The sequence below is a fragment of the Octopus sinensis genome, linkage group LG15 (assembly GCF_006345805.1).
Source record: "Octopus sinensis linkage group LG15, ASM634580v1, whole genome shotgun sequence".
NCBI classification, from domain to species: Eukaryota; Metazoa; Mollusca; class Cephalopoda; order Octopoda; family Octopodidae; genus Octopus; species Octopus sinensis.
The window spans coordinates 20,381,192-20,390,349 of NC_043011.1; positions in this window are offsets into that span (position 1 = coordinate 20,381,192).

The window sequence follows — 9,158 nt, forward strand, 5'->3', positions numbered from 1 at the left end:
GCTCTTATCAGTGATTCTCTCTTCAATGCCCAGTCTCTTTCACAATTTCTTGAACAAGCCTCAAATCGTGTCGGTCTTTACCTCAATGAGTCCAAAATTGAATATGTAAACAAGTGCCTGTCCAACAGTGATTTCATCATCTATACTCTCAACAATACGCTCTTAAATATGGTTTCTGATTACAAATATCTTGGGTCATACATATCACCATCTGAAAAAGATTTTCTAACTAGAAAGGGTATGACCTGGTCAACCTGTAATGATATGCATAAGATCTGGTCATCAAATCTGAGTAGAGATTTCAAACTTAAAATCTTTAAAGCCACAGTCGAACCAATTCTACTATATGGCAACATTAAAAAGTTGGTGGAGTGGGAAATTACACTACCCAAAAATGGTTAAAAGAACTTGAAAGTAAGACGGTGGTTTTTTAGGACCTACTCTAGGACCCTCGACGCCATTGCCGTTTTCAAAAAGAATATAAATCGAAAGAGAGCTGGCAGAATTTAAGCCAGCGATTAAGTTTATTACTCGTGGGGTCAAATACGCAATCGTGTGGTTGCTGTTTGACTCCCCAGAAGTGGCCTGTGAATTTGCAAGTCAGCCCCTGGAGGGTAATGAAATTTTGTTTCTTCCTACTTATTGTGGGAAGAGTTTGACAAGGGCTTGGGTTTGCAGCTGGCTACCCGGAGTTGAGCCCCAGTGGATAGGAGATACTATCCGCCGGGGTCTGGGTGGCAGTAGCACCAAGCTCCTCAGCGTAAATAATCTGACTGGGAGGGGTCAAAAGCTGTTTTGTCCCTATGGACCCAGTCAGCCGAAAGTCTGCTATTTCCAAACTTTGAGAATGGCCGGGTCTAAGTATCCGGTGATTCTTGAGGTACGCTCCCCACCCCAAAGTGTCATCGGTGATTGAAGTCTGGCCATATAAAAAAAGAACTGTTCTCAAGGGCAAAGCAAAGTTCCGGAGCGGTTGACGAAGGCCTCTGTAGAAGAAGGAATGAAGGCAGCCGAAGAGACGGAGGACTCCTCAAAGAAGAGCCATTCACAAGGCTTTGGTCGGTCCGAGGTTATAGTAGAAGGCACTTTCCCAAGATGCCATGCGGTGAGAGGGTGGGCTGAATAGTTCATAGGCTGACTATGAAGGAGTGATGCTGGAGAGGTGAAATCTTCCGTGCATTAATTTCAAATCTTTTTATTGATGACTACATTGTTTCTTTCCAGGCAAACTGATATCTGACTGTTCAAAGAGACTTCAAAAGTAACTAGTAGCAACTGCTCTTGAAAATGGACAAAATTTGTCATCGTGGTACTATCGAGTACCTGCACAAAAGAGCTTTAGCTCCCAAAGACATTCATACTGACATGGTTTCTAAATCAGGGGATGACATTCCAGGTTTAACAACAGTGCAAAAGGGAGCAGCTGAATTTACGAGGGAAACGGAGGGTTTTGATGGTGACCCGGGGCCTGGACGTCCTGCAACGGTCATCACCGAGGAAAACATTGATCACAACATAGTGATGGATGACAGGCGATTGACTACAAATCAAATAGCCAATGCTATTAGCATATCTCGTGTGAAAGTTGATAATATTCTGCACAATGAACTTGATATGACAACGGTTTCTGCTAGGTAGGTGCCATGGCTTCTGATACCTGGTCAAGCGCACACCAGGCTGATTACAACCTGGTAAAATCTGATATTGTTTGAGGCAGATCCAGCTGGTTTCCTTGATTGTTTCCTAACCCAGGATGGGTGCTGGGTTCATGACTTTGAGCCAGAGACAAAGAGACAATCCATTCAGTGGAAACACCCCTAATCACAGGATCCATGTGTGCGTGAGGGAGGGGGGAGTGAGAATGAGTGAGTGAGTGAAGGTATGTGTTGTCATGTATGTATTTTTTGCATGTATGTGTAAGTGGCACTCACTCTCTCTCTCTTTCTCTTTCTCAGACTCACACACACACACATTATATTTCATATACACGTACATAAGTACATATACATACATCATTTTTGTATGTATGTATGTGTTCGGGTGCGTGTGAGAGAGAGAGAGTAAGTGAGTGACTCTATTTCCTCATAACATATAGAGAAATGGATGTCTTGATTATTTTTTTTTATTTTTTTTTTTTTGGTTGTGGCGTATTTTAATACAATATTCATGTGAATAGTTTCATAAATATGTCTGAGTAGAATTCTCCGCATGCGTGAAACATCGGACGAAAGTGAAACATTAGAAGCAAAATGAAACATTGCCCGAAAATGACTTCAAAATTGTGCGACCCGACCTCATTTCCCAGGTTATTTTATTTATCTGGTAGCCTTGATATAGATAGATGATAAGCAGCTTTCTTTATTACAGTACAGATGTGACTATTTCGGAGAAACATTACTTTCATTATTCTCACATTGTCACTCACGTAATGCATCACTTTGTAATTTTGGTTCAAATTAAAAGTGTAAAACTATGTTCACTTTCTAATGAAACTTGCTCATTGTAGAGCAGCGTCTTTCAAATGACTATAGTTGGTTGTTAAGATAATGTAGAAAATATGTAAATGAAAATTAAGTTTATTTGATAGCTGAAAGATTACTGAATCTTTTGATACTCCATACGTCAAAATCGACAACTCAGTTTTCGACTGCATAAGGAACATACATACACACACATATTCATATATTGATATGTACGTCTCAGTATTGTGAGTGTATATGTGTATGCGTATGTATGTTTTTTTTTTTAATTTTTAGTTTCGCTTACAGAATTTGAAAGTATACTTGCATTAAATCTTGGCAGCTGGTGTGCAGGCAAGACAAACTATCAGTAGTAATACTCAGGCGCTAGCTTAAGGACTTCCGATATCCTATATTTAAATAGAGAGAGAGACACACAGAAAGAGGGGAAGGGAGAGGGGGATGCATCCATGCACGTACTTATGATGGGCGTTAATCCGTGACCATCAAGAACAGCAACGATAAAAGCAATTGCGTGGACGATCGGGAAATTTGTGACAGCTGCCGCCTACGTTAGATGAGCAATTGTGAAATCTAGTGAAGTGGCTACACACGCACACGCATACACACATACATACCCATACACACATATGTGTGTGTATACGTGTATGCGTGTATGCGTGTGTGTGTGTGTGTGTGTGTGTGTGTGTGTGTATACACGATGGGCTTCTTTCAGTTTCAGTCTATCAAATCCACTCACAAAGCTTTGATCGGACCGAGGCTTAGAAGACATTTGCCCAAGGTGACACGCAGTGGGACTAAAACCGGAACCATGTTGGGAAGCAATCTTCTTGCCATACACCCACCTATATATATATATATATATATATAATATATATATATATATATATATCAGTCGCCGTGATAGATCGGTAGCCACTACACACATTTTTTTTCTCTCCTTGTTTCTTTCTGTGTTCCTTTCTGTGGAAGAGTGAAGGCTCGAAACGTAAAAGACGTTTTCAATTCCCGAGCGTTATACTAATACATCTATTTGTTTTCTACGCAACCTGTCTTCGTCTTTTTTTTTTTCGTGAATTCTCCCTATATATATATATATATATATATATATATATATAATATATATATATATATATATATATATATATATATATATATATATATTCTTCAATCTTTTATTTGTTTCGATCATTTGATTGCGGTCATGCTGCGGTCTGAGATTTTCAGAAATTGACCGGCTGATTAGTCTGTAAGTGGAACTGTAAAAATATGCAAGACTTTTCTCCAAATATGAATTTGTCTGTGTTAACTACATTCCAAAGATGGAGCCTTGTATCTTTGTTGGAAGATTTATAATAAAAATAAAATAGAACATACATACATACTTACATACTTAAAGACTCCGCCGGTTACGACGACGAGGGTCCCAGCTGATATGATCAACGGAACAGCCTGCTCGTGAAATTAACGTGCAAATGGCTGAGCATTCCACAGACACGTATACCCTTAACGTAGTTCTCGGGGATAATCAGCGTGACACAGAGAGTGACAAGGCTGACCCTTTGAAATACAAGTACAACTCATTTTTGCCAGCTGAGTGGACTGGAGCAACGTGAAATAAAGTGTCTTGCTCAAGGACACAACGCGTCGCCGGGAATCGAACTCACAACCTTACGATCATGAGCCGAATGCCCTAACCACTAAGCCACGCGCCCTCACACTTACATACTACATACATACGTACTACGTACATAAGTATACAGGTGTAGAAATCAACTTCCTAGCGGATGTTAACATAAAGCTAAAGATCAGCGATAGAGAAATACCTACGCTGAACTGTTTAGGAATCTACAGCAACTCTATCCAGATTACAAGTTCAGGTTTATACCTGTAATTACTGGAATATGTAACACAGGATAAATACCAATCTTGAGAAATAAATCTTCTCAAAACCAGAAAGGAGAAAGCTCATTCGAAGCCTGCAGAACCAAGCCATTATTTAAGTATATATACATGCATGAGAATACATACATAAAACAAAACATACAATTCTGTACATATACATGTTTACAAAAATACCCTGTTGAAATTCCAATGAAAGAGCTTTGGATCTAGATTAGAAATCGGCTCTTTCTCTATAAGTAAGAAATCTTGAAATAAAACTGAATAATGACATACATATAGATAGATAGATAGATAGATAGATAGATAGATAGATAGATAGATAGATTGATAGATAGATAGATTGATAGATAGATAGATAGATAGATAGATAGATAGATAGATAGATAGATAGATAGATAGATAGATAGATAGATAGATAGATAGATAGATAGATAGATAAGCAGAGAGGCACAGAGAGAAAGAGAGAGACTGAGAGAGAGAAAGAGAGAGAGAGAGAAAGCAGACGCATGGGACACGTTTCATCTTTTGTTGTTGATGATGCTGCTGCTCTTACTGTTGCCCCTTCTGCTGTTCCTTCTGTTACTATTGATGTTGTTGCTGTTATCGTCGTCATCGTTGGTGGTAGTGTTATAACCATCTGTTTCGGCGACATAAATACAGATGATGACACGGCTTAAAACATCAAGTGTAATTGACGTAACAGGAAGGACCTCCTTAAAATTTATCAGGAAGAAGTCGTTGTTACTTAGCACCAGATCGGCCCTTATTGTGCAATCATCAAAGGCATTCCAGTTTGGCCATCCGGGTTTGTGTGTGTGTGTGTCGAATAAAGAAGAATATATATATTTAATTGTTAACTAAGAACACAGATGCGGATTGAGGGAAAGAAAGAAAATGTTGTAATTTCAGGTTTATTTTTCCCATGCCAGAATAAAAAAAGACAAAAAAAAACAGGAACAGAAAAAAACAAAGGCCATATATTCCTCTAGTGGTTTGAGTGACCTTCGTCATTCAAAAAATATGGCGTAAATTAACTCCTCCCCATTCATTCATCCACCCCCTCTCTCTTTCCCTCTCTCTTTCTCTTAAGTTGTTTGCTATAAAGGACAAATACGTCCCAAGCGTCAATTATTTCTCTGTCATTCATTCAACACCAGATACAAACCTATATCCTGGTATTTGCTGCTTATGTTATAATATATTGGAAAACATATGTGTGTGTTTAAGTATACACACAAATACACACACATATATAAGTATATATATATATATAAATAAATATATATAATATATATATATATATATATATTATATATATATATATATATATATATATATACATATATATATATATATATATACATATATATATATATATATTATAATATTATATATATAATATATATATATTATATATATATATATATATATATATATAATATATTGTTACGGAATCACCCGTCGTCGCCCGTCCCGAACGGCTCACACAAGTTCCGCCACGGAACCCAGAGAGGAGGAGAGAGAGGAGAGACAGATAGATACTGCCACAACCCCAACAGCACAGAGATACAGAGGCACAACCCGAGATACAACCCAAAGAGGCAAGGCAACAACTGGCAACACTGGCTTATATTCAAACAACAGTTTATACGACAATCAATTGCTACACATCAAATACATTTAAGGCAAACAACAAATCAATACATCATACGGTATACCACAGATCAAAGCATTTAACAACATGCATGTAACATATAACAGTGTTCAGTAACGACACAACAAGTCCAGATCAAATAATGTTCACGATACGTCACAGTCCAATCAGAACACTTCGATACATTATACAATGTTCGTATCACAACAATTCACGTTACATTCAACAAGTCCTTTACTCAATTCTTCACAATGTCCTTTATCGACCACATCGACAGAGTCCTGACTGTTCTTTTCTGTCGGTCCGTATACACCGTGACACATATCAATGCACAAACACATACCTTAATTCCTAACTGAATCGCCAGTGTCCCATTCTGCACTCATCTCTGAATACTGCCAAATCCTCTGAATACTCTGCTAATTCCCCTCTGTGCATATTCCAATCGCTTGCCCCTAGGCCTCCTCGCATCCCAGCTCGCTCCCAGGAATTCCAACGCTTGCTCCTTAAATCCAAAGTTCCATCCACTCGCTCTGACCTCCAGAGTCCGTCTGTCTTCTTCCAGGACCGGCCAGCGACTCCAAGATCCGTCTGTGTTCCTCGACGACCGCTCAACGACTGCCCTTCTTGACGACCAACTGCGAACTACCAGACCTCACTTCGTCTCTGTCCTTCTTCCACTCCCCTCATCTCCCTCTGTCTATATCGCTCTTACCCTTTCTAACTGCCCTGGTCCTTATACTCTATCTATATCCTCAATCTGTCCCTTACTGCTTATCCTTTCTATTTGCCCTCTGCTCTTACTCTATCGCTATCGCCTGCCAGACTCTTCCTATCTATCTGTCCCTTTTCTCTTACTGCCTATCTCTATCGCCTGCTGCCTATTACCCTCTCTTGACAGCTCTACCCTACTCTCACTCTCTGCCTGTCCCTCTCTGCCCCCCTCATCCTCTCTCACGACATATTCAAGGGGTGCCTGAGCGACCCTAATTCACCCGCACAAGGTCACAGGTCATTCCAAAACCCATTAGTCCCCATTAAACAAAAGACTGTCCACTTTCTACTAGACATGCCGGAACATAATTCCAATGTGGGTCACCGGGAAATGCACCAGCTAAACCGTAACACTACCCCCTACCTAAGCTTTTGTCGACCCGACAAAGCATACTAAACTCGCACCTCGAGCAGCAGACTCTCCAGGGGCTGGGGGTCCCCTGGGTGGTTTCTCCTCCGGGGGTCTCACCTCCCACGGCCACCACTTCAGCACCAGCCACAGGTTGGCACCTTCCCTCTGCGGCTTGGGTAACCTACCTCCGCCAACGCCGCCAGGCTTCCTACTAGCCGCCCACAATAGGCGCACACGTCCGAGGAAGTTCCTCAAATCCCTCACACAAGAAGGGTCCGGCCAATCCTTCACAGTGGCCACCTTCCTCAGGGCTCTATAGCCCACGTAGCATCTTGCTGTACCATCTCCATTCCGCGCAATTATCGCCGACGACCAGGGACCATTCCGCTTTTCCACTGTTCCCCGTCGCCGATATCTCCTCTTGCGCTGCTGTACTGAGACCTTCCTCCGGCCTCGCTGCTTCCTCAAGCGACAACCGCCCTGGTCGACGAAACGTTCTGCCAGGTCCGTGCGACCAGATCCAACAACACTCGCGACCAACGTCCTGCGCTCTTCACCAACGGTTGCTTCTTCTCGCAACTGCATCAGCGGACCACGATCTCCCTTAACTTCATCACTGCACCGGCAGAACTGACCCCGCCGCTGGTTTACCGTCGGCGCAGTTCCACGATTTGCCCTCTGCAAATCGCCTGCGCAGCCTTCAATAAATCGGCCGACCCACCCAGCGCTCTGTCAGCCTCTGCCTCCACCAGGGTCCAGCCGACCCTCAATTGAGTTCCTATTCCGCACTGCATGTCGGGCTCCACCGCCCCACGCAACCATCAAATACAGAGCTCCCCCAAGTGCCTACAAAGCACCAGCGACTCCTTGCGGACCGCCTCCTCAACTGCATCCGTGGGCCACCAACTCCTCAACTGCGTTGCCGTATCGGCAGAACTGGCCCCCCTGGTTCGCCATCTGGCACGATTCCTCGATTTGCCTTCTACAAATCGCCTGTGCCACTTCCAAAAGATCGGCCGACCCAGCCAGCGCTCCACCAGCTTCTGCTTCCACTAGGGTCCACCCGACCCTCAATCGAGCTTTCACTAGGCACTGCCTGTCGGGCTCCACCGGCCCCAAGCAACCATCAACAACCACAAAGCTCACCCAACGCTGAAGCAGTCTTCTTGGTTTCGGTGGACCCACCACCGTTCGCAGCCGTCTCGCCTCGTCAACGGGCCTGGTCCTTTTCCTCACCAGCTTCCGTCCCGCAGGCCTCACAACACACACGCCCGGCCACCAGTCCATCCACGCCTGTGGCCTCTCCACAGTGGGAACCATACAGTCCCTCCGGGCCCCAAGAGACAGGGGTCCAGACACCAAGGGACCCGCACACGGCATAGCACCTGCCGCGACCATCACACACAGAGCCGGAACCTCGGACTCAGCGACATTCGCCCCAGACCTCGCCAGCTCTTCGTCCTGAGCTCCGAGAGACAGGGGCCGAGATGCCAAGGGCTCCAGACACGAACAACAGCATCATCAGCCATAACAACTTCAACACAAGCCCTTGGTTAATTCAACCTCTACGGGTTCCAAATCACAAGATTTCTTGGGTACAGCGTCACAAATTTCGGCAACCAGCCCAGTTCCGCAAACACAGCCGGTCCAGCATCACAGATTTCGGCAACACTTCCTTCACTATCTGTTTCCCTCGATGCTTCGTTCGACGGGCAATCTCTGCCCACAGGACCGTCGCTATCCCGGTCCAACACCGATCCTTCAAAGCTGACCCATCCGCAACCTCAAGCTCCCGCTGATCTGCCACAGGCCCTGTCGCCTCCTGTCCATTCTCTCCACGAACGCGTCCGTCTGCGCCATCTGGCCCCTAACATCTCCACAATCAGAGCAAGCGAATCCCTCGTCTCCGGTCTGACAACCAGACAAATCCATAGCGAAAAAGAACCGATCGAAACGCAGCAATCAGGACAATCCCACTTCTGACACCAGTTGT